The 27180-nt window shown below is 39.5% G+C and overlaps 1 protein-coding gene across 8 annotated transcripts in view; it reads left to right on the top strand.

Moving 5' to 3' along the window:
* KLHL3 (kelch like family member 3) overlaps window positions 1-27180 on the top strand; it is a 289234-nt gene that overhangs the window by 100192 nt on the left and 161862 nt on the right. The window lies entirely within an intron of this gene.

Genomic DNA, 27180 nt, shown 5'->3' with positions numbered 1-27180 from the left:
CCTTTCTGTCTGTATCACCTTCTGTCTTTTTTTTTTGTATATGTGTGCTGTGGAGGCCAGAGTGCTATGTTTGGAATTGGTTTCTACTTCGAGCATCACTGCTTGGTATCTGTATGACTTTGACATAAGTTAATTACCCTTCTGGCTCCATTTTTAAACTCTGTAAAATGAGGATAAACAATGTCTTTCTGAGTTGTTGTGAGGTTTAAATGAGATAATGCAACTGAATTTGTTGCTCATGGCCATCATAGAACATGTAGTATGTGTTTAGTATATGTGTGTGAATAAAATTAGTCAGTTCCACTCCCTAGAGCTAATCTATATCCCTAAGTCTGGGGGCTAGACTCCGAGACCATGTCTGCTTATGAAATAGCATATGCCTTCCCCTCTCTTTCTTTCTTTCATTTTCTGGGGCTGAAGCCAAACTTGGCACAAGCAGTTCCTGGGTCCATTACTCAGATTCTAGAGATCAAGCAGAGTAGGTAGTGCCTAGTGAGCTATTACTCAGAATTAACTTTATTTAGAAAACATTCCTTTAGTTTCTTTTCCTTTGGGTCTCTTCTTTTTCTGACTTCTAGAGGAAAGGGTGTCCCTAATCCTATGGCTCAGCATGGCTTAGGGTGATCATATTCAGTGAATTATTCATCCCAGGATACACAATAGGCATGGTGAATGCCCTGCCATTCCAAGTGGTGATACTTCTGGCCCAGAGAGGACATGTTGAAAGAGAACAAATGAAAAAAATACCCCTTATCTTGCTTTATTATTTAGACATTTGAAGAAAACAGCATAAATGGTATTGATAAAAAGCTGAGCAATAGGAGTGAAAGAGAACAAACTTTTGTTTACTGTTTGAAATTACCCTGGCCTGCTCGCACATTCTTTCTGAGTTCAAAGGCTTAGCAGATTCTTATAAGGAAAGAAATCACTGCAAGAATACTTGTGTCTGTTGTGGTTTCAACAATAGATACCCACAATGAGAAACCAAAATGAATAAAAAGTGTTGATAGAGACAATATATTTGATATAGAAGGGCCCAAGGAGCTGATCTGTGGCTCAGATGTACTGTGGTGATAAGTGGAAATAGCAAAATTTGTAAATAGAGGTATTTGAAATGCAGTTCAGGACTTGGATGTTCAGGGGTTCAATATAATTAGACTTTACAGGTACTGGCTGAAGGGAAATGTCAAGATAGATTTAAGCCCTTTATGACAGTCAGTGGACTAGAACTATAAATGAGAAATAGAATACTTTGATTGTTTACTTGCCACCAAACAAGCTTTGCTTGGAGGAGGAAAGGAATGAAAAAGAAATAGGCAATGTACAGATACGTATAGGTATGCTAGAATGAGCACCATCCTGTCAGGAGACTTGTCCTGCTGCTAACCATATTTTTTTGATCTTGGGCAAGTCACTCCCCATCTCTGAGCCTCAATTTCTTCATCTATCAAATGAGACTTTAAAAAATGGCTTATTTCACAAAACCAGCAAAGTTTGTGCTTCTCAGCTGTTACTGTCTATAATAGAGAAAAGCTTTCTATGACTCTTGCGAAGTTGTGTGCATGCTAAGTTGATTCAGTCGTGTCCAGCTCTGTGCAACCCTATGGACTGTAGCCTACCAGGCTTCTCTGTCAGTGGGATTCTCCAGGCAACAGTAGTGGAGTGGGTTGCCATTTCCTCCTCCAGGGGATCTTCCAAACTTAGGGAAACGCGTTTCTTGTGTCTCCTGCATTGGCAGGCAGGTTCTTTACCACTATTGCCTCCTTGCAAAATTAGGTCTGAATAATAGTTTTCTCTTAACAGATGTGGAAATTCATACAGTTTGCAGATTTTCTAACAGATTGGTAGTAGAGATGGGAATAAACATCAGAAACCTTTGTGTTGCCCATTCTTATTGATCTGGGTTGTCTGGGCTGAGTGAATGAGTATCACGCACCACCCTGCAACAGCAGGTTTAAAACTTAGTAGCGCTCCCTCTACTCTCCTCTATGATGATTAGTTGCAAAGTATAAATTAGTTCTCCAGTTTATAAATTCCTATAGAGGCTGGAAGCTCAGAAAAGCCAGAAGAAGGTCAGATGAGCCTCATCTGGGAGGGAATCGAAGGGAAGTGCTGGAGTTATATTATCCAGTGCCCTCTGCACAATTTAGAGAAGATTAACAACTAAATCCCCATTGTGGACTTTGAATGGCAATGTGGGATTTACACTTTACATAATCGGTAACTACTAAGTTAAAACATTTAAATCTTGCCTATCTGGAAACAAAGTAATACTGGGCCTTGATTCATAAAAAAATTCTTGAAATACATTTCTGTTTTAGGAAAGGTCGTCTTTGGCCTGTTTGGTTGGAAATGACCCAAAGATGTGAGATCTCAAATTACCAAGTAATATTTTGCCCTCAAATATGAGTAACATATGGTAGAGATAGGTAATCTTCAGTCTTTCAGCTTGATTGTATCTAGATATGCTCATGCGGCACATGCCTTGATCTGGCTCTATTTATGCCTTTAAGTGCAAAATTACAGCATTACATTACACATTTTTTGGGTAGTTTTGTGTTTAAAAAGTTTCAAGGTGAACAAAATAAGAGCATTACTCTGCCAAAGTCTCCATATGCATATTTATTTCTATATCTGATTGTCTTTTTGTTAGTTTATGTCTTTGTCTCTATTGGTACAACTCTTTTTTTGGCTGAGGAGAGTTGTTAGGGGTAGTTTGTGTGTGTCTGCCTCTTGGTCTTTGTGTGTTTTCTCCTTACCTCTAATTGTCTTCCTTTCTTTCTGCCTTTCTATCTGCCTCATTCTGTTCTCTGTTTCCTCCTTTCCCTTAATTATCCTTAACAGAGAAAAACTAAAGCATATTTTAGATTATCTCTTATATTTTGTTTGGTGCTGTTGTGCTTTGACGTGGAAGAAACTCTATAGGTATTTTAATATACACCTCCAGTTTGACAGATGTTGTGACTTTGGAGTTAATTGCTGGCAGATCAGGAACCACAGTCTTAGTCCCCTGCTTCTTGGAGAGTTTCATGTTCTTTCTACTATTTTCTGCTACCTCCTATTTTATACTTCTTGAAATTTCTGTATCTGTTGTTCTTATTTTAAAAGCAGGTGAGTAGAACATTTTCTATTTCTTTTATATTAAAACATTTCCTTATATAACTTTAAAGAGTTTGTGTCCCTGGGCAAAGTGAAACTTTACACTCCTTCACCCTCCAAGTATGTATATGAGGGTCCCAAAATAAGGCAGGATCATACTACAAGAATTCTCTCTCCTTTTCCTTAAGCTTCTAGGAATATAGATTCTATGGCTGTGTTGATGCAAATAATATCTCACATTTTGCTTAGGGCTTAATTATTTTAAAGTACTGCGTGCATGCATCCTAAGTTGCTTCAGTCATGTCTGACTCCTTGTGATGCTATGGACCATAGCCCACCAGGCTCCTCTGTCCATAGGGATTCTCCAGGCAAGAATACTAGAGTGGGTTGCCATGCCCTCCTCCAGAGGATCTTCCCAACTCAGGGATCAAAGCCAGGTTTCTCACATTGCAGGCGGATTCTTTACCAGTTGAGCTACTCCGGAAGCCCCATCATCAAAAAGTCTACAAATAATAAATGCTGGAGAGGGTGTTGAGAAAGTGGAACCCTGCTACACTGTTGGTGGAAATGTAAATTGGCACAGCCACTATGGAAAACAGTATGGAGATTTCTTAAACTAACAATAGAGCTACCATGTTATCCAGCGATCCTATTCCTAGGCATATATCCAGAAAAGATAAAAAAAACTCTTAATTTGAAAACATACATTCACTCCAGTGTTTACAGCAGCACTACGAATGGTAGCCTAGAAGTGGGAACAACCCAAGTGCCCATCAATGGTTGGTTTAAGAAGATGTGGTACATATATACAATGGAATATTACTTAGCCATAAGAAAAAAATGAAACCGTGCCATTTGCCACAACATGGATGAACCTAGAGAATATCATACTCAGTGAAGTAAGTCAGACAGAGAAAGATAAATATCACGTATATGTGGAATCTAAAAAATAATGCAAATGAATCTATATACAAAACAGAAATAGACTCACAGATGTAGGGAACAATCTTATGGTTACCAGAGGGGAAAGGGAGAGGGTGAGGGATAAATTAGGAGTATGGAATTAACAAATAAAACTGCTATACATAAAATAGGTATAAGCAACAAGGATTTACTGTATAGTACAGGGAATGGTAGTCAATATCTTATAACCTATAATGGACAAGAATCTGCAGAAATGTTTATATGACTGAATCCCTTTGCTGTATACCTGAAACTAACACAATATTGTAAATAAACTATACTTAAATTGCAATTTTAGAAAAAGAATTTAATGGCCAACGAGGTGGGCTGTTTTGATCTCAACAGCAGTCTTGTACTCTAGTTCTGATTTTACAAACATGGCAACCAAGACCCAGTGACTTGCTATGGTTGCGTAGTTAATAGCAGGGCCAGGAATGACACTTCTACTTTCTAAACCATACACAAAATAATATTTCTAGTTTATTTTGCTCATTTCTTAAAAATCAATCAAATTGATTATTTATGTTTCATGAAAACAAGTAGAACTAGAATCTTCATAAAGATACATCTTGGAGCTTTCCCTAAGAACAAAGTACTGTATTAAGTAACCATAAGAAGCATAAGAAACAAAAGTTTACCCTTTCACAGCCTTATAAAAGTATAATTGGCTTAGTTATTCTATATTTTTAGGTCCATACCATTTCTGTCCTTTATTGTGCCCATCTTTGCATGAAATGTTCCCTTGGTATCTCTAATTTTATTGAAGAGATCTCTAGTCTTTCCCGTTCTACTGTTTTCCTCTATTTCTTTGCCTTGATCACTGAGGAAGGCTTTCTTATCTCTCCTTGCTATTCTTTGGAACTCTGCATTCAAATGGGTTTATCTTTCCTTTTCTCCTTGCCTTTAACTTCTCTTCTTTTCACAGCTATTTGTAAGGCCTCCTCAGACAACCATTTTGCCTTTTTGCATTTCTTTTTCTTGGGGATGGTCTTGATCACTGCCTCCTGTGCAATGTCACTAACCTCCGTCCATAGTTCTTCAGGCACTCTGTCTATCAGATCTAATCCCTTGAATCTAATTCTCACTTCCACTGTATAATCGTAAGGGATTTGATTTAGGCCATACCTAAATGGTCTAGTGGTTTTCCCTACTTTTTTCAATCTAAGTCTGAATTTGGCAATAAGGAGACCTAACAGAAGCAGAAGATATTAAGAAGAGGTGACAAGAATACACAGAAGAACTATACAAAAAAGATATTCATGACCCAGATAACCATGATGGTGTGATGACTCACCTAGAGCCAGACATCCTGGAATGCGAAGTTAAGTGGGCCTTAGGAAGCATCACTACGAACAAAGCTAGTGGAAGTAATGGAATTCCAGTTGAGCTATTTCAAATCCTAAAAGATGATGTTGTGAAAGTGCCAGCAAATTTGGAAAACTCAGCAGTGGCCACAGGACTGGAAAAGATCAGTTTTCATTCCAATCCCAAAGAAAGGTTTTGCCAAAAATGTTCAAACTACCATACAATTGTACTCATCTCACACACTAGCAAAGTAATGCTCAAAATCCTCCAAGCCAGGCTTCAACAGTTCGTGAAACGGGAACTTCCAGATGTTCAAGCTGGATTAGAAAAGGCAGAGGAACCAGAGATCAAATTGCCAACATCCACTGGATAATAGAAAAAGCAAGAGAATTCCAGAAAAACATCTAGTTCTGCTTTATTGACTACACTAAAGCCTTTGACTGTGTGGATCACAATCAAGTGTGGAAAATTCTGAAAAAGATGGGAATACCAGACCACCTGACCTGCCTCTTGAGAAATCTGTATGCCGGTTAGGAAGCAACAGTTAGAACTGGACATGAAACAACAGACTGGTTCCAAATAGGAAAAGGAGTACATCAAGGCTGTATATTGTCACCCTGCTTATTTAACTTATATGCAGAGTACATCATGAGAAATGCTGGGATGGATGAAGCACAATCTGGAATCAAGATTGACAGGAGAAATACCAATAACCTCAGATATGCAGATGACACCACTCTTATTGCAGAAAGTGAAGAGGAACTAAAGTGCCTCTTGATGAAAATGAAAGGGGAGTGTGAAAAAGTTGGCTTAAAACTCAATATTCAGAAAACTAAGATCATGACATCTGGTCCCAACACTTCATGGCAAATAAACGGGGAAACAATGGAAACAGTGACAGACTGTATTTTTTGAGGCTCCGAAATCACTGCAGGTGGTGACTGCAGCCATGAAATTAAAAGACACTTGCTCCTTGGAAGAAAAGCTATGACCAAACGAGACAGCATGTTAAAAACAAGAGACATTACTTTGCCTACAAAGGTCCATCTAGTCAAAGCTGCGGTTTTTCCAGTAGTCATGTATGGGTGTGAAAGTTGGACTATAAAGAAAGCTGAGCGCAGAAGAATTGATGCTTTTGAACTATGATGTTGGAGAAGACTCTTGAGAGTCCCTTGGTCTGCAAGGAGATCCAACCAGTCCATCCTAAAGGAAATCAACCCTGAATATTCATTGGAAGGACTGATGCTGAAGCTGAAACTCCAATACTTCGGCCACCTGATGCAAAGAACTGACTCATTGGAAAAGACCTTAATGCTGGGAAGGATTGAAGGCGGGAGGAGAAGGGGATGACAGAGGATGAAATGGTTGGATGGCATCACTGACTCAATGGATATGAGTTTGAGCGAAGTCTGGGAGTTGGTGATGGACAGGGAGGCCTGGCGTGCTGCAGTCCATGGGGTTGCAAAGATTTATACACGACTGAGCAACTGAACTGAACTGAATTGAAATGCCTCTTTCAGACTAAGAAAATTCTTTTCTCAGTTCACTAAGATTTATTTTTTAAAAATCTTAAATAGATATTAACTTTAATCAAATATATTTTTTGTCATTTTTAAGATAATCATATTTTTCTCCTCTATTCTGTTTGAGTAATAAGATTGATATTCTGTTGCCAGATTGATTCTGTATAATTTCTATAAACACAAATTAATTGTGATATCATACCCTGTTTATATATTGCAGTTTTCTGTGTGATACTTTGTTTAGGAAGAAATGTTCTTCAGTGAGCTTACCTATAAGTTCTTTTTCTGATTGTTCTTAGTGGATTTTGGTATCAGAGTTACATTAGTCTCATAAGATAAATTGGAAAAATATACTCTATTTTTTGTCTCTAAAATAATTTGGATGTTATTAGGCTTATTTCTCACTTGAATATTTGTAGACAGTGATGGTGAAGTAATCTGGGCCTATAGTTTTCTTTGTGGGAAGATTTTTGGGAAAACAGAGTGTTTATAGTGTGAGTTAGTTGCTATTGTTTGCATTTGATAAGATATGACAAGAGAGAGAGGCTTGAAAAAGAATTTGTTTATTTACAAGTCAAAAGGAATTTAATTTCTTAATTTGAGAGGATATTAAGAGAGCACAGAAGTTCAGAACTTGCAGGTTTGGAAGATATAAATGCTTCTTGTTTCTATCTGGTAAAAGATAAAACTCAAGACCTTTGAATGATAAAGTTTGATTAAAAATGCTTAGCCTTTAAAGCAAGGATCATATCAAGGATGTGAACATATCAGTTCAGTTCAGTTCAGTCGCTCAGTCGTGTCCGACTCTTTGCGACCCCATGAATTGCAGCATGCCAGGCCTCTCTGTCCATCACCAACTCCCAGAGTCTACCCAAACCCATATCCATCGAGTTGGTGATGCCATCCAACCATCTCATCCTCTGTTGTCCCCTTCTCCTCCTGCCCCCAATCCTACCAAGCATTAGGGTCTTTTCCAATGAGTCAACTCTTCGCATGAGGTGGCCAAAGTACTGGAGTTTCAGCTTCAACATCAGTCCTTCCAATGAACACCCAGGATTGATCTCTTTTAGGATGGATTGATTGGATCTCCTTGCAGTCCAAGGAACTCTCAAGAGTCTTCTCCAACACCACAGTTCAAAAGCATCGATTCTGCGGCGCTCAACGTTCTTCACCGTCCAACTCTCACATCCATACATGACCACTGGAAAAACCATAGCCTTAACTAGACGGACTTTTGTTGGCAAAGTAATGTCTCTGCTTTTAAATATGCTATCTAGGTTGGCCATAAGCTTCCTTCCAAGGAGTAAGCATCTTTTAATTTCATGCCTGCAATCACCATCAGCAGTGATTTTGGAGCCCCCCAAAAATAAAGTCTGACACTGTTTCCACTGTTTCCCCATCTATTCCCCATGAAGTGATGGGACCAGATGCCATGATCTTAGTTTTCTGAATGTTAAGCTTTAAGCCAACTTTTTCACTCTCCTCTTTCACTTTCATCAAGAGGCTCTTTAGTTCTTCTTCACTTTCTGCCATAAGGGTGGTGTCATCTGCATATCTGAGGTTATTGATATTTCTCCCGGCAATCTTGATTCCAGCTTGTGTTTCTTCCAGCCCAGCATTTCTCATGATGTACTCTGCATATAAGTTAAATAAGCAGGGTGACAATATACAGCCTTGATGTATTCCTTTTCCTATTTGGAACCAGTCTGTTGTTCCATGTCCAGTTCTAACTGTTGCTTCCTGACCTGCATACAGGTTTCTCAAGAGACAGGTCAGATGGTCTGGTATTCCCATCTCTTTCAGAATTTTCCACAGTTTATTGTGATCCACACAGAAAAAGGCTTTGGCATAGTCAATAAAGCAGAAATAGATGTTTTTCTGGAACTCTCTTGCGTTTTCAATGATCCAGCAGATATTGGCAATTTGATCTCTGGTTCCTCTGCCTTTTCTAAATCCAGCTTGAACATCTGGAAGTTCACGGTTCACATATTGCTGAAGCCTGGCTTGGAGAATTTTGAGCATTACTTTACTAGCATGTGAGATGAGTGCAATTGTGCGGTAGTTTGAGCATTCTTTGGCATTGCCTTTCTTTGGGATTGGAATGAAAACTGACCTTTTCCAGTCCTGTGGCCACTGCTGAGTTTTCCAAATTTGCTGGCATATCGAGTGCAGCACTTTCACAGCATCACCTTTGAGGATTTGAAATAGCTCAACTGGAATTCCATCACCTCCACTAGCTTTGTTCGTAGTGATGCTTTCTAAGGCCCACTTGACTTCACATTCCAGGATGTCTGGCTCTAGGTGAGTGATCACACCATCGTGATTATCTGGGTCGTGAAGATCTTTTTTGTACAGTTCTTCTGTGTATTCTTGCCACCTCTTCTTAATATCTTCTGCTTCTGTTAGGTCCATACCATAAACTCATTGTTAAAAGCCTATGAATGGGTTAAAGTGAGGTTTATTAAGTCCTTTTTATTAATTGTTGGACAAAATAATAATTAAAAAAAAGAGATTTGAGGTGTGTCTATCCCAATAGAAGCTTAATGGGCTCAGGTATCTGAATGGATTCCAATGAGGGAGGGGTTGTCTTAAAAAAACAACAGCTGTGAATGTGGCTATTAGTATATGGAGCTGATTAAAGTAAATAAAAAAATCAAGCTCATTTGTGAGAGAACTGTACATTCAAAGTGTCACCAGCCTGGATTAAAAGAGTCTCCTACTGTTGGCCCCAACATTCTATGGGAAGGAAACATGCAAAGAAAGCTGCTAAGTCCTCAAGGAGGGCATATTTTCCAATGCCGTCTTTACAGTGATCAAGAATAACTGAAAAGCATATTCTGTCAAAGGACAGAACCAAGGGCCATGTGAACAATGGATTAGGGAGTGAACAATCGACAGTGGAAATCAGGACCTATTCAAAAAATATCCACCCTCCCCCGGAGTAGAAACCCCTTGTAATTATCTGCCCAGGGGGATTTTAGAATTGTTTTTTCCATCTTTATTCTTTCCAAATGGAAGTATTCATTGCAATTATCCTGACCCTGCTCCACTGTTGTATATATATTGGGGTAGGATGGAACAGATAATATATATTGTAAATTCACATGAGCCTCATCTATACCTGTTGTCAGTTCAGTATCAGTTCAGTTTAGTCACTCAATCATGTCTGACTCTTTGCGACCCCATGGACTGCAGCATGTCAGGTTTCCCTGTCCTTCACTATCTCCCAGATTTTGCTCAGTCTCATGTCCATTGAGTCGGTGATGCCATCCAACCATCTCATCCTCTGTCATCCCTGTCTCCTCCCGCCTTCAATCTTTCCCAGCATCAGGGTCTTTTCCAATGAGTCAGTTCTTCACACCAAGTGGCCAAAATATTGGAGCTTGAGCTTCAACATCAGTCCTTCCAATGAATATTCAGGACCGATTTCCTTTAGTTTCCCCAGCTGTTTTCCATGAAGTGATGGGACCAGATGCCCTGTTCTCTATATCTACATGTTTGTTTTTGTTTGATTTGGTTTGTTTATTTATTTTGTGTTATGTTTTTTTATATTCTGCATGTGAGTGAAATCATACAGTATTTGTCTTTCTTCATCTGACTTTCAATTAACATAATACCCTTGAGGGCCATCCGTGTTATTGCACGTGTTAAAATTTACCTTTCTTATGATTGATTAGTATTCTGTTTTGTGTGTTTATCTGCATGTATATGTCTGTGTCTGTCTGTCTGCATGTATCCCATCTTCTTTATCCATGAAATGGTTATCTTTAAAGGACTGACATAAAATATCTGCCAGTCTAGAACTTACACTAAACAGAATTATCTTTCAAGAATGAAGGTAAAAGAAAGGTATTTTTTCCAGACAAACTAAAGGTTAAGAGAGTTCAGCTACAGTGTATGCTTACTGTAGGAAATTGTAAAAGGTGCCCTTCAGAGAGAAAGAAAGTGATGCTGAGGGAAGATCTGAGATTAAGAAGGGAAGAAGAACAAATAAGGTGGCAAACATAGAAGTAAATCTAATGAGCACTGACTATACAAAACAGTAAGAATATTATCCCAGTAAAGTTAAAAAATTTAAATATACAACAGTAATAACAATAATATCATCAAGGAGGGCGATAATGCCTTTTAAATGATCCTCATGTCACCTAAGGATAGGATAGAGATAAGCATTAATTTTATTTCTGATAAGTGAAATATGCATGCAGTAATTCCTAGGACACCTGCTAAAAAAATAAAAACAGTGCATTAATTCCAAACCAGTAGATGGAGAAAAAGGGATAATAAAATAGTCATTCTTTACAGTGTGAGGGTTATGGAAGTAATAAGGATGGCCTGAGGATTTCTGACTTTGGCAACCAGGTAGATGATTGAGTTCTTAACTGAAACAGGAGATAGGAGGAAGAGAGAATGTGGAAAGAAGAGGGTGAGTTGAGTGTGGGACAAGTTGAATTTGAGGGCCAGTCAAGTCGGATTGATCTGGAGGCAACCACTGAGTTTTCTCAAAGAGGTCAGGGCCAAAGCAGTGGGGTTTTGGTTTTTGACCTTTTAATTTTTGTTTTCAGTAGCTTCTTTTTAAACTACTGTGATTCTTAGTTTTCTCTGAACTTCTGATCTTGTCTAACTATTCTGAGGTTATCCTGGTTACATTGTCTTAATACACATTTTTAACAGGTTGCACAAATATCAATTAGAGGAAAATTGTGAAATTCTCATGTCTCTTCAAGCCTTTAAAAATAAGGTGCTTTTCCAGCAAAGGAAACATTAGAGTTTCAAAACCAAAAGACAACCCACAGAATGGGAGAAGATATTTGCAAATGATGTGACTGGCAAGGGATTAGTCTGCAAAAATTTACGAACAGCTTAATATCATCCAAACAAACAACCCAATGAAATAATAGGCAAAAAACCTTAATAGACATTTCTCCAAAGAAGACATACAGATGGCCAAGAGACACATGAAAAGATGTTCAATGTCACCAATTATTAGAGAAATGCAAGTCAAAATTACAATGAGGTATCACCTCACACTAGTTGGAATGGCTGTCATCAAAAAATCCACAAACAAGAAATACTCGAGAGGGTGTGGAGAGAAGGATCCCTCCTACACTGTTGGTATGAATGTAAATTGGTATAGCCACCGTGGAGAACAGTATGGAGGTTACCTAAAAAACTAAATGTAGAGCTAGCTACCTTATGAGCCTGCAAACCCACTCCTGGGCATATATCTGGAGAAAAACATGATCTGGAAGGATATATGTACACCAGTGTTCATTGCAGCACTGTTTACAATAGTCAGGACATGGAAGCAACCTAAATGTCCGTCGACAGAGGACTATATGAAGAAGTTGTGGTACATATATACAATGAATGTTAGTCACTAAAAATAATGAAATAATGCCATTTGTAGCACCACAGATGGACCTGGAGATAGTCATAACTGGAGTGAAGTTAAGTCACAAAGAGAAATATTTTATGATATTGGTTATATGTGGAATCTAAAAAAAAAGATACAAATATCTAAAAGAAAGATATAAGGAATCTTATTTATTAAACAGAAACAGACTCACAGACTTAGAAAACGAACTCCTGGTTACCTGGTAGGGAGGGATAATTAGGGCGTTTGGGATTGACGTGTATACACTGCTATATTTAAAATAAATAACCAACAAGGACCTTCTGTATACAAAAAGTAGAAAGGGACAAAGAAAAGATACAGATGATGAGATTGGCCATGTGTTGATAATTCTTGAAGCTAATTGATGATTCATGGAGGTTTATTACACTGCTTCTTGTTTTGTATATGTTTGAAATTTTCCATAATGAAAAAGCTAAAAAAATAAGGTGATTTTCAGTCTAAGATGTTAAAAGTTTGTCACCTTTAGCTAAGGGCTGGTCTTCTTCAAGTATATAAAAAAAATTTTTTTTTGATATGTAGGAATATATTCTTTGCTCTTCTCTGCCATCTGGTGGTGTATGAATGGAACATTGCATTTGGAGAGAAGGAATTTCAGCTATTTTGAAATAATATTATATTGAATATATATCATATGATACTGAAAAATATGTAACATGTAGTTATTATACTGAAAACATGTAATATACTGAAGAGAAGCAGTAAATTGTTGCATGCGTTTGTGATTCTAAACATTGAAACCACCAAATCACAATGGTAGTTTGAGGGCACAGAAATTTGTCTGTCTGTGGAATATTTTGGCTTCTCTACCTACTTTATTTTACCTTCTTTGCCCTGCTTCAGCATCTAGCATTTTCAACCTCAAATGTAGTGCTAAGTAAACTGAGCAATCAAAGTTAAGTTTTTCCTTCAGTGCTTCTCTTAATTAAATCAGTGTTGGCTTTATGACCTGTACAAATGGGTGGCCTCCTTTACTCCTCCCTGTGCTTGTTCTCCTCTTCTGTCTCTGTAGCCCTGTGGTAGAAAGAATAATGACCCTCCAAAGGTATCCACATCCTAATCCCTAGACCTGTGAATGTGATACCTTACATGGCAAGAAGTACTTTATAGATGTGATAAGGTTAAGGACCTTGAGATAGGGAGACTATTTTGAATTATCTTGGTGGAAACAGTCTAATCATATGAGCTCCTTTGCTGGTTGTAGTCAGAAGCCAAAGTGAGAGAGAGAAAGATACAGATAGATAGATAGATAGGACAGTGAAAGAAGCAGTAGGAAAAAATGGAAGTGTGAAAGGAAACAGACTTACCAATGCTGGCTTTGAAAGATGGAAGAGAGGGGCATGAGCCAAGAAGTGTAAAGGGCCTCTAGAAGGAAACAATTTCTCCTCTAGAGCCTTCAGAAGGGAATGCAGCCCAGCTAACATTTTAATTTTAGTCTAGTTTTGACTTACAGGACAGTAAGATAATAAGTTGTGCTATTTTAAACTACTTGGTTTGAGATAATGTGTTATGGCAATGATAGATGTAAGTGAGCTCCCCTGGAAGCAGGTCCTCCAGCCGTGGCTGACATCTTGATGACAACCTCTTGTGAGATCCTGATCCCAAATCACCCAGCTCAGTTCAGTTCAGTTCAGTTCAGTCACTCAATTGTGTCAAACTCTTTGCGACCCCATGAACTGCAGCACGCCAGGCCTACCTGTCCTTCACCAACTCCCGGAGTCCACCCAAACCCATGTCCATTGAGTCGGTGATGCCACCCAACCATCTCATCCTCTGTCATCCCCTCTCCTCCTGCCCTCAATCTTTCCCAGCATCAGGGTCTTTCCAAATGAGTCAACTTTTTGCATCAGGTGGCCAAAGGATTGGAGTTTCAGCTTCTGCATCAGTCATTCCAATGAACACCAAGGACTGATCTCCTTTAGGGTGGACTGGTTGGATCTCCTTGCAGTCCAAGGGACTCTCAAGAGTCTTCTCCAACACCACAGTTCAAAAGCATCAATTCTTCGCTGCTCAGTTTTCTTTATTATTCAACTGTCACATCCATACATGACCACTGGAAAAACCATAGACTTGACTAGACAGACTTTTGTTGACAAAGTAATATCTCTGCTTTTTAATATGCTGTCCAGGTTGGTTATAACTTTCCTTCTAAGGAGTAAGTGTCTTTTAATTTCATGGCTGCAATCACCATCTGCAGTGATTTTGGAGCCCAGAAAAATAAAGTCAGCCACTGTTTCCGCTGTTTCTGCATCTATTTGCCATGAGGTGATGGGACTGAATGCCATGATCTTAGTTTTCTGAGTGTTGAGCTTTAAGCCAACTTTTTCACTCTCCTCTTTCACTTTCATCAAGAGGCTCTTTAGTTCTTCTTCACTTTCTGCCATAAGGGTGGTGTCATCTGCATATCTGAGGTTATTGATATTTCTCCCGGCAATCTTGATTCCAGCTTGTGCTTCCTCCAGCCCAGCGTTTCTCTTGATGTACTCTGCATATAAGTTAAATAAGCAGGGTGACAATATTCACCCAGCTCAGTGCCTCATGAATTCCTGACTCACAGAAAGTATGAGATAATAAATTTTGTCATTTTAAGCTGCAGAGTTTAGGTGATTTGTCATAGGGAACTAATACAGATCTTGGCACCTGGAAGTACCATTCCTCTACCTAAAAATGTGGAAGTAGTTTAGGAAGCAGTAGGCAGAAGCTGGATAGACTTTGAGAAGAATGTTGGAGAATAGTTGAAGTGTCTTGACTAGTTTGTTAGAAAAAGCATTATGGCTTTTCAGAAGACTGTGGGTGAAGTCTTAAAAAGTAAGGAAGATATCAGTGGAAAATGAAGGAAAGAGGGTCATATATATGTAGGCAGAGAGTTTAGCAACACTGTCAGCTGTGTTAATGTGGAAGGTAGCAAATTACATCAGTTCAGTTCAGTTCAGTCGCTCAGTAGTGTCCAACTCTTTGCGACCCCATGAATTGCAGCACGCCAGGCCTCTCTGTCCATCGCCAACTCCCGGAGTCCACCCAAACCCATGTCCATCGAGTTGGTGATGCCATCCAACCATCTCATCCTCTGTCGTCCCCTTCTCCTCCGGCCCCCAATCCTACCAAGCATTAGGGTCTTTTCCAGTGAGTCAACTTTTCGCATGAGGTGGCCAAAGTACTGGAGTTTCAGCTTCAACATCAGTCCTTCCAATGAACACCCAGGATTGATCTCTTTTAGGATGGATTGATTGGATCTCCTTGCAGTCCAAGGAACTCTCAAGAGTCTTCTCCAACACCACAGTTCAAAAGCATCAATTCTTCGGCACTCAGCTTTCTTCACCGTCCAACTCTCACATCCATACATGACCACTGGAAAAACCATAGCCTTGACTAGACGGACTTTTGTTGGCAAAGTAATGTCTCTGCTTTTAAATATGCTATCTAGGTTGGCCATAAGCTTCCTTCCAAGGAGTAAGCATCTTTTAATTTCATGCCTGCAATCACCATCAGCAGTGATTTTGGAGCCCAAAAAAACAAAGTCTGACACTGTTTCCACTGTTTCCCCTTCTATTTCCCATGAAGTGATGGGACCAGATGCCATGATCAAAGAACTTATTAATTTAGCTAAGGAAAATTTTCAGGCTGACTGTTGAAGGTGTTTCCTGGTTTCTTCTTGTTGCTTACAGTAAAATGTTGAGAGAGAGAGGCTAAAGAAAAGCTGGTTAAACAGAAAGAAGCCAGGACTTACTGGTCTTAAAAATATTTCCAGCATCTCCAAAAAGCAAATGATTCTAAATTTAAGAACTGGCTTCTAGGTAAAGATCAAATCTAGGAAACTGTGGGAAGAAAAACATGATCTCATGAGCTGCTAAGTTTGGGGGAGTGATTTTGTTATACAGCAATATAAGTAATATACTTTCACATCCTTACCCTAAGTTGGTCACCTTGCTTCAAGCCTCATGTAGAAAATAGCAGCACACCTCTCGTCTTCTTAACAGTATCCACAGTCTACTGACATGTATGCCTCGGCTGTCTGCCTTCTCTCTGTTGAAGTCTGAAGGCATGCCAGCCTTTTCATTTGTCCTTTTAATCATCCCTTTCTCATGGATTTTGATTCAACAATACATTTTCTCTCTTTCACTGTCAATTTCTCCTTCCACATTGCTTCATTCTCATCAACAAACATGCTGCATTATCTTCCATCTTATGAAAACAAACCCTCTCTTTACTTCATATCCCTCTGTGGCATTAACCTGTTTCTCTGCAATCCTTAACAACAAAACTTCTTTGACTCTTCTTCCTCACTTCTTATTCCCTTCAGTCCACCCTGTTTGCCTTCTGTCTCGAACACACCAGTAAACATTTGTTTGTCGAGGTTACACATGACTTTGGTGCTGATAGAGTGGTCTCTACTTCATTCTAATCTTGGCTGATTTATCAGCAGTATTTGTTTTAGGTAACCCCTCCTTAATTTATATACCATGCTACTTACCTGTTTAAACTGTACAATTCAATGTTTTTAATATATTCACAGGATTGTGCAGCCATCACCCACTCTAATGTTAGAACATTTTTGTCTCCTCTAAAAGAAACCTGGTACTCATTAGCATTCACTCTTTATTTCCCTCTCATTTCCTGTTCCAGCCATAGAGAGCCATTAATCTACTCTCTGTTTCTGTAGATTTGCTTATTCTGAACATGTCATATAAATAGAGTCATATAATATGTGACCTTTTGTATGTGACTTCTTTCACTTAGCAAAATGTTTTCAAGGTTCATCCATGTTGTACCATGTATTAGTACTGCTCCATTCATTTTTATTGTCAAATAACATTCAGTTGTAAGAGTATGCCACAGTTAGATGATCTGTTCATCAGATAATCTATTCGAGATATTTAGATTGCTTTCGTTTTGGGGTTCTTAATAATAACACAGCTCTAAACATTTGTATCCAAACTTTCATGTGGACATATGTTTTCATTTTTCTTGGATTTACACCGAGGAGTGGGGTTTCTGGGTCATATGGTAACTGTATGTTTAACCTTTTAAAGAACCACCAGACCTTTCCACAGTGGCTGGACCATTTTACATTTTTATCAGCAATGTATGAGGATTCCAATTTTTCCACATCTTCACCAGTACTTAGAGCAATCTGGTATATACTGAATATTTTGTCCTCAGCATTTGTTCTTCCCCAGATTCATATGTGGAAACCCTAATTTCCAATGTGATGGTATTTGGATGTAGGGCCTTTGGGAGATAATTATGGTTACATAGATCATGAGGGTGGAAACCCCATGATATGATTGGTACTCTTGTGATGGGATGAAGAGATCAAGGCACACACTGTCTCTATCTCTTGTCTGTCTGTCTGTCTCTCCTCCCCTCTTCTGCTCTCTCATCCAGCCATGTGAGGGAACAGAAAGGACTTGCACCAGAGTCCTCTCACCAGGAGTCAGTCTGCTGGCACTCTGACCTTGGACTTTCAGCCTCCAGAACGGAGAGAGAGAAATTTCTGTTGTTTAAGCCACCCCGTCTGTGGTATTCTGTTACAGCAGACTTCATTCTTCATACATTTTCTTATTTTGGCTTCCAGGACATCACACGGTCTGGGGTTTTCTTCTGTCTCACTTGCTCTTTCTCATACTCATTTGTGTGTTTACCTCATATTCTTCCTCTTTATTCTCCTTTTCTTCCACTGAACTTCTAAATGTTGGAGTGCCCTAGGTCTCTGTCCTGACTCTGTCTACATATTCTTGCTTGCCTCGTGTCATTAAATACTATATACAAATTGCTTCCAAATTTATATCTTTAGCCCTGACCCTTCCCTTGTCTCCACACCCCTATATCCATTTGTTTACTTAACAACTCTTCCTAGATTTCTAATAGGAATTTCAGATAACATGTCCAAAAGAGAACTTGTGGTTTCACCCACAGAACTGCATCTTCTCCCAGTCTTCCAAATATCAGTAAGTGGGATTCTGTCTACATGCTTGCTCAAGCTAGAAGGCTATGAACCATTCTTGATGACTCTTACTCTCTTATACCCTGTATGATGTCCATCAGCCAGTGTCTTTTGACTCTGCTACCATAGTGTATTTGAATTCAACTTTGTTTTCATGTCTGCTGCTACTACTACTGGCCTAGTCTCAGATATCCTTGCCTCTTCCCTGGATTACTATGGAGGACCCCTACTGGTTTCCCTGCTTCTATCCTACAGTTTATAATTCATGTAGCCACCAGTCATCTTTTAAATTTTAAGGCGTCACATTATGTAACTTCCTTGTTTAAAATCTATGAGTCGTTTCTGTTGCTCTTAAAATCTAAACTTGTGTGCCTGATTTATGGCCCTGCATGATCTAGCCCTTGCTAAATCTCTATCCTCATTTCCTACCACTCTTCTGTCAGCAATATGCAGCCCACTGGTCTTCTTTCTTCCTTGGGACCTTTACACTAGCTGTTCCTTCTGTCTGGAATGTTCTTCCCTGGTCCTTCACATGACTGGCTTCCTGTCATTAGTGTTTCTGCTCCTATCATTTTTATCATTTTTAATTTCTTTGTGTGTTTATCTATTGTCTGTGTGCTCTCCCAGTACCTGGTTTACCAGCTGTAAAATCCTTGCAATCAGGGCTTTGTCTATCTTGTTCAGGGCTGCATTCTCAGAATTTAACAGATACTTTTAAAATCTTTGCTTTTTAAAAAAATGTTATTGAGATGTAATTGACATGAAACATTGTATTAGTTTTAGGTGTACAATCTGTATGTATATATTATGAAATGATCACCAAAATAAGTTTAGTTAATATCCATCACCACACATAGATACATGTCTTTTTTTTTTTCTTCTCATGAGGACTTTTAAGATCTACCCTACTGGTAACTTTCAAATATACAGTGAGCTTCCCTGGTGGCTCAGATGGAAAAAGTGTCTGCTTGCAATGCAGGAGACCTGGGTTCAATCCCTGGGTTGGGAAGATCCCCTGAAGAAGGAAATGGCAACCCACTCTAGTATTCTTGCCTGGAAAATTCCATGGATGGAGGAGCCTTGTAGGCTACAGTCCATGGGGTCACAAAGAGTCGGACATGACTGAGTGACTTCAGTTTCAGTTCTCTTAGGTGTCTCAGCAGTAAAGTATCTGCCTGCCAAGCAGGAAATGTGGGTTCGATCCCTGGGTTGGGGAGATCCCCTGGAGAAGGAAGTGGCAACCCACTCCAGTATTCTTGCCTAGGAAATCCCATGGACAGAGGAGCCTGGTGGGCTATAGTCCATGGGGGTCGCAAGAGTTGGACACAACTTAGTGAAACAACAGTTGTTAACTATGGTCACCATGCTACATCCCCAGCACCTTTTGACCACTTTTACCTATTCCGCTCTCCCCATACCCCCTGCTTCTGGCAACCACTAATATGTTCTCTGTATCTATGTTTGTTTTATTTTTCTTAAACTTCATATATGGATGAGATCATACAGTATTTGTTTTTCTCTGATTTATTTCACTTAGCATAATTGCCTCAAGGTCCATCTGTGGACACAATTTAATTCATTTTTATGGCTAGAAAATTTTCCACTATGTATATATATATACACACCACATTTTCTTTATCCATTCATCTATCAGTTGACATTTAGTTGTTTCCTCATCTTGGCTATTGTAAATAATGCTGCAGTGAATATGGGAGTGCACATATCTTTCTGAGATAGTGACTTTGTTTCTCTCATAAGTAAAATTGCTGGATGATATGGTAGTTCTATTTTTCATTTTTCAAGGAACCACCATACTGTTTTCTGAATTGGTTGCATCAATTTACATTCCACCAACAGTGCACAAGAGTTCCTTTTTTGGTACATATTTGTCAAAACTTATTTCTTTTCTTTGTGATGATAACTGTTCTAACAAGTGTGAGGTGATAGCTCATTGTGGCTTTGATTTGCATTTCCCTGATGATTAGTGATGTTGAGCATCTTTTAACTTACCTGTTGGCTACTTGTATGTCTTTTGTGGAAAAATGTCTATTCAGATCCTCTGCCCTTTTAAAAATCAAATTGTTTTGTTTATTTCTATTGAGCTGTATAAGTTCTTTATATATTTCAGATCTTAACCCCTTATCAGATAAATGATTTTGCAAATATTTTCTTCCATTTTGTAGGTTTCCTCTTCATTTTGTTGATGGCTTTCTATGCTGTGCAAAAGCTTTTTAGTTTGATGTAGTTCCACTTACTTTTGCTTTTGGTGTCAAATCCAAAAGATCATTACGAAGACTGATGTCAAGGAGCTTACTCCATATGCTTTCTTTTTATTATCAGGTCTTATATGCAAGTCTTTAATCCATTTTGAGTTGACTTTTGTGAATGTTAGATAGTGGTCCAGGTTCATTCTTTCGCATATGACTACCCAGTTTTCCCAGTACTGTTTATTGAAGAGACTATACTTTATTATTGGCTCCTTTATTGTAAATTAATTAATCATATGTGCATGGGTTTATTTCTGAACTTTATTCCGTTTCATTGATCTGTGTGTCTGTTTTTATGCCAACACTCTATTTTTTGGATTTTAATATAGTTTGAAACCACAAATTATGATGCCTCTAGCTTTGTTCTTCTTTCTCAAAATTGCTTTGGTTACTCAGGACCTTTTGTAGTTTCATAGAAATATTAGGATTGTTTGATCTATTCCTGTGAAAAATGTCATTGGAATTTTGATAGGGGTTGTATTGAATCTATAGATTGCTTTGGGGAGTGTAGACATTTTAACAATATCAATTCTTCCAATCCATGACCACAGAATATATTTCCATTTTTTTGTGTCGTAAGTTTCTTTCATCAATGGCTTATAATTTTCAGTGTACAGGTCTTTTACCTCCTTGATTAAATTTATTCCTAGGTATTTTATTCTTTTTGATGCAATTGAAAATTAGATTATTTTCTTAATTTCTCTTTTTAAATATTTGTTAATTAAATGAATGCATGCATGAATGAATGACTTGGAACTTCTAAACTGAGTTCTGAATAAGAATAAGAGTTGTCTAGGCACGAAAGGGAAGAAAAAGAAGCCAAAAATATCCAATTAGTTTGTTTCACATGGATTATAGGCATGCAGTAGATGTTAATCCCCTCAATCCTTGATATACTCAGGTACGACCTGCCGAAGTGACAAGAGCATTCCTGTGCTGAACTCCTTAGAGGGTATTTATGATGGATCAATGTTTGACCACAAGATTCTTTATCCTTGCAAATAGGAAGTCTTTTTAAGGATATCTGGCATTTACTGCTGTGATGCTAGATGCTGAATGGGGCCCAAGGATGTTCAGGAGTCAGCTGCTGCCTGTTAGGGACAAGAGACAGTGGGGTAAATGGAACCCATAGTGATCCAAGAGTCCAGTGAGTATAGTGTATAGGGGTCTGGAATATGAAGCAGAGGATCCTGGTGGGCACAGCTTGGGATGGTGGCCCTGAGTTATTATCTTCATATATAAATCAGATACTTTTGTCTCTACATTTGGGATATACTTTCAGCAGGATCTAAGGGTAACTGCAGTATAAGTATAGTCTACAGTATAGATGTCAAATAGAGCTTCTTCACTACTTTAAAAGTCTTAATAATGGAAAGTTTGATTGAACTGGGAATCCTTTTGCAGAAGAAATCTCTTCTGTTGCTCTGTCAGTAATCTCTAGCTCACTGGAATACTACTTTCTCCCTTGGGATCTTTACACTAGTTGTTCCCTCTGTCTGGAATGTTTTCATTTGCTAGTAAAAGAAAATGCAGAAGTACTAGATTTTTTAAAGTGTGATTTCAATTGTGGTTCATTTTAGAATGCTTATAAAAGCTGTTTTACATTTTCATCTACCTACCCATGAATAAAGTTTCCTGTGGATGGTGATTGTCAAAAATTGAAGGGAACTGCCTGGCCATTTTAGTTGTAAAACCAGTTTCCTTCCTTCCCTTTCTTCTCTTCCCCAGTTCCCTTCCTCCCTCTGATCTTCCCTACATCCTTCCCTTCTTCTCTTCCTCCCTGTTTTTCACCTTACAACCTTCCTACCTTCTTTTCATCCTTCCTAAATAATCCAATTGAAAAATCACTCAGTGGGGTTTGCAGTGTAGGCATCTGCATTGGAGTGTGGAGGACTGTTGGCTGCCTGGCATGGTATATCAGAGTCCAAGTGAAGTGAGGGGGAGGATGGTAGCAGCCTTTGATTGTTGGGAGCTTGAGAGAGGTGAGGAGGTTGTCCACACAGGATGGTGGTGACAGCAGCAGCCTGTCCCAAGATGTTGGAGATTGAGTGAAGTGAAGGGGGCATCTGGGTATCTTGGCCACTGGAGTACCATGCTGGTAATTTACTCTCAAGGAGAAAGTAATATGTGGTATTATCATTGAAATTCTTTTGCAAATTTGGGATTGTTTTAACATGAAAAGAATAAAGTTATTTTTAAATGAGCAAGCTAAAGTTTCTCATTAAAATGTTTTGGTATCTTATTTTTATTTTTTATAATTTATTTATTTATTTATTTTTGGTTGTGCTGGGTCTCTGTTGCTGCACATGGTTTTCTCTAGTTGCAGTGGTGGGGGCTACTGTTTGTTGCAGTGCATGATCTTCTCATTGAGGAGGCTTCTCTTGTTGCAGAGCACAGGTTCTAGGCCCGTGAGCTTCTGTAATTGCAGCTTGCGGGCTCTAGAGGGCAGGCTCAGTAGTTGTGGTGTAAGGGGCTTAGGCTTCCCTTGTGGCTTAACTGGTAAAGAATCTGCCCGCGGTGCTGGAGACCTGGGTTCGATCTCAGGGTTGGGAAGATCCCCTGGAGAAGGGAACAGCTACCCACTCCAGTATTGTTGAGGGGAGAATTCACAAAGAGTCGGACAGGACTGAGCAACTTTCACTTTTCTCTTGATTCCCTGGTGGCTCAGAGGTTAAAGCGTCTGCCTGCAATGCGGGAGACCTCAGTTCGATCCCTGGGTCAGGAAGATCCCCTGGAGAAGGAAGTGGCAACCCACTCCAGTGTTCTTGCCTGGAGAATCCCTTGGACAGAGGAGCCTGGTGGGCTACAGTCCACCGGGTCGCAAAGAGTCGGACACGACTGAGCAACTTCACTTCACTTCAAGGGCTTAGTGGCATCTTCCTGGACCAGGGATCAAACCCATGTCCCCTGCACTGGCTGGTGGATTCTTATCCACTGTATCACCAGGGAAGGTGAAAAGTGAAGGTGTTAGTTGCTCAGTCATGTCCAACTCTTTATGACCCCATGGACTATTGCCCCCACAGGCTCTTCTGTCCATGGGATTTTCCAGGCAAGAATACTGGAGTGGCTTGCCATTCTGTTCTCCAGGTGATCTCCCTGCCCCAAGGACTGAACCCGAGTCTCCTGGATTGCAGATAGGTTAAGGGAAGGGACTACCAGGGAAGTCCTTCATATCTTATTAAATATCTTCTCTGTTGAATTTTCTTCTAACAAGGCCCATATAGGTAATTCCAAATTCCTTCCAGTTTGTCCCTGTTATATAAACATTATCTCTTTTTTTGTCTGCAACATGAAAAAAGGCTGTGGAACGTTATTTTCGGCAGAGGGAGTCACATATGCAAAGGCCTGGAGCTCAGAGAACATGACTTTTGTGAGAATTGTAAGCAGTTCAGCACATCTGGAAAGTATGAAATTGATGATGGGGCAGCTGTCAAAAGAGAAGACATCTAACACCCTCAGATGAATGATGATAACATTCACTGACATAGGAGATGTATTCACTTCTATGACTCTAAAACTGACAACCAAGAGTAAAGTGTCAAGGAGGATGCTCCCCAACTGGTACAGATAACCATTTGTCTAAAAACTGCACAAGGATGCTTCTTGTGCTCAGAATTCAGTCACAAATTGCCCTAGACTTGTGCCTGCGGGAGGCCCTCCTCAGAAACATGAAGAGGGATGGAAAATGTAGCCTCTGTCATATCATATCTGCTTTCAAATAATGTGTTAATAGGAAAAAGGATACCTTACAATAGACACATGTTATAGGATAATTCATTGAAATATCAGTTTGCTTTTTATTCTGTTTTCCTGCCCTATTCCAAAAAGATTTTTCTCCTTTCTTTTTTGAGCTTTTGTTCAGCAGGACCAACGCAGAAGTTGAAACGCCTTTTGTTTTTTAAAGCCTACAGGGACCTACTGTATAGCACAGGGAACTCTGCAACCTAGATGGGAGGGGAATTTGAGAAAGAATGGATACATGAATGTGTGTGGCTGAATCACTTTGTTGTACACCTGAGGCTAGCACAGTATTGTTAATCAACCATACTCCAATATAAGATAAAAAGTTATATTTAAATAAAAATCTCATCCTTTAGTTCTGCCTTAAAGAAGACAGTCAAGTTTTGATGTTTATTCTCAGACTTAGTGATACTATGATTCATGCATTTTTATTGTTTATTTGTTGGAATAAAGAGAGAAAATTTTTTTTTAAAAAGAAGAAAAGAAAAGGAAAGCCTAAACTTATTGAAGGGCTTATGCCAGGTATTCCCCGAGGAGAGGAGAGAGAGGCAAGAGCTTCAGAGTGAGAGTCTATTATGGAGACCCCAAAGAGAGATTTATTTGGGGAAGGGGGGCTCCATGGAGTGGCAGGGTCCAGCATCCAGTCCCTCTGTGCTGCTCTTTTGTAACCCCCTGGGGATGCGACCTGTTTTCAGCATGGAGTGGCTTTGTGATACCTTTGGTATTGGGATTTCTAGTCTTGGTTAAAAAAAAGAGTCTCGGCTCAAACTGAAAGGCAAGTTTCAGCAAACAACAGAGTCACCTTCCTGCAAGGGACCCTGTAGTACCGGATGAAGAGCCTGTCAGCAGGGACCAATCTGGACCAAAGATCAGAAGACTGTCCCTAAGTAGTGTACTGTGTATAACCTGAAGTCTTTGTCCTAGGAATAGCACTTGACCCTAGTATTGATTGAGGTTAAATTTCTATCAACTTGAGGAGTGGTGGCTGAAAATGAGATTTGATAATAGAAAAGGACTATGATATTTCTATCTCCTAGACTATGAAGTAACTTTAATACTCACTGTACACATTTATAGCTTGCAAGATCTAGAGGAGATTACTTACACATGAAAAGACTTCTTTCCCCCAGAAATATTCTACTTAAGTCTTTCACTGTACCTTTTCTGCAAAACAGCTATTTCAGTTTGATATGTGCCTCCAGAAATTAATGCTAAATGGACTCAGCATCCCTCAACAAGCTTAGTTTTCTATTATTTTTTTCTACCCTAGAAGCTGAAGTGGTAGGAAGGAAGGAAACAGCTAGCCCCACATTTGATAGATGCAGGTCCCTTTCTGTTCTCTACATTTTCCCAGTACTCCTGTGACTGACTTGGGGCAGAGAGTGGTAGGAATGGGGTAAATTCCAGTTTTATTATACCTTTATCTTTCAGGTGCAAATTGTCATTCAAATATCCAAACTTCATATTTCTTTTAATTTGAGCCAGGTGAAATTGAGCTCTGAATTGAGCCTACTTCATTCAGTTCAGTTCAGTCGCTCAGTCGTGTCCAACTCTTTGTGACCCCATGAATTGCAGCACACCAGGCCTCTCTGTCCATCGCCAACTCCCAGAGTCTACCCAAACCCATGTCCATCGAGTCGGTGATACCGTCCAACCATCTCATCCTCTGTCGTCCCCTTCTCCTCCTGCCCCCAATCCTACCCAGCATTAGGGTCTCTTCCAATGACTGAACCCTTCGCATGAGGTGGCCAAAGTACTGGAGTTTCAGCTTCAACATCAGACCTTCCAGTGAACACCCCGGATTGATCTCTTTTGGGATGGATTGATTGGATCTCCTTGCAGTCCAAGGGACTCTGAAGAGTCTTCTCCAACACCACAGTTCAAAAGCATCAATTCTGCGGCGCTCAGCTTTCTTCACCGTCCAACTCTCACATCCATACATGACCACTGGAAAAACCATAGCCTTGACTAGACGGACTTTTGTTGGCAAAGTAATGTCTCTGCTTTTAAATATGCTATCTAGGTTGGCCATAAGCTTCCTTCCAAGGAGTAAGCGTCTTTTAATTTCATGCCTGCAATCACCATCAGCAGTGATTTTGGAGCCCCCCCAAAATAAAGTCTGACACTGTTTCCACTGTTTCCCCATCTATTCCCCATGAAGTGATGGGACCAGATGCCATGATCTCAGTTTTCTGAATGTTGAGCGTTAAGCCAACTTTTTCACTCTCCTCTTTCACTTTCATCAAGAGGCTCTTTAGTTCTTCTTCACTTTCTGCCATAAGGGTGGTGTCATCTGCATATATGAGGTTATTGATATTTCTCCCGGCAATCTTGATTCCAGCTTGTGTTTCTTCCAGCCCAGCGTTTCTCATGATATACTCTGCATCTAAGTTAAACAAGCAGGGTGACAATATACAGCCTTAACGTACTCCTTTTCCTATTTGGAACCAGTCTGTTGTTCCATGTCCAGTTCTAACTGTTGCTTCCTGACCTGCATACAGGTTTCTCAAGAGACAGGTCAGATGGTCTGGTATTCCCATCTCTTTCAGAATTTTCCACAGTTTATTGTGATCCACACAGTCAAAGGCTTTGGCATAGTCAATAAAGCAGAAATGGATGTTTTTCTGGAACTCTCTTGCTTTTTCGATGATCCAGCGGATATTGGCAATTTGATCTCTGGTTCCTCTGCCTTTTCTAAAACCAGCTTGAACATCTGGAAGTTCACGGTTCACGTATTGCTGAAGCCTGGCTTGGAGAATTTTGAGCATTACTTTACTAGCATGTGAGATGAGTGCAATTGTGCGGTAGTTTGAGCATTCTTTGGCATTGCCTTTCTTTGGGATTGGAACGAAAACTGACCTTTTCCAGTCCTGTGGCCACTGCTGAGTTTTCCAAATTTGCTGGCATATCGAGTGCAGCACT

Source organism: Giraffa tippelskirchi, chromosome 6 (genome assembly GCF_054371585.1).
Source record: "Giraffa tippelskirchi isolate mGirTip1 chromosome 6, T2T-mGirTip1v1.2.pri, whole genome shotgun sequence".
In the NCBI taxonomy this organism is placed as follows: Eukaryota; Metazoa; Chordata; class Mammalia; order Artiodactyla; family Giraffidae; genus Giraffa; species Giraffa tippelskirchi.
Note: the sequence above shows the minus strand (reverse complement) of the source record. Positions and strands in the feature narration are given on the sequence as shown.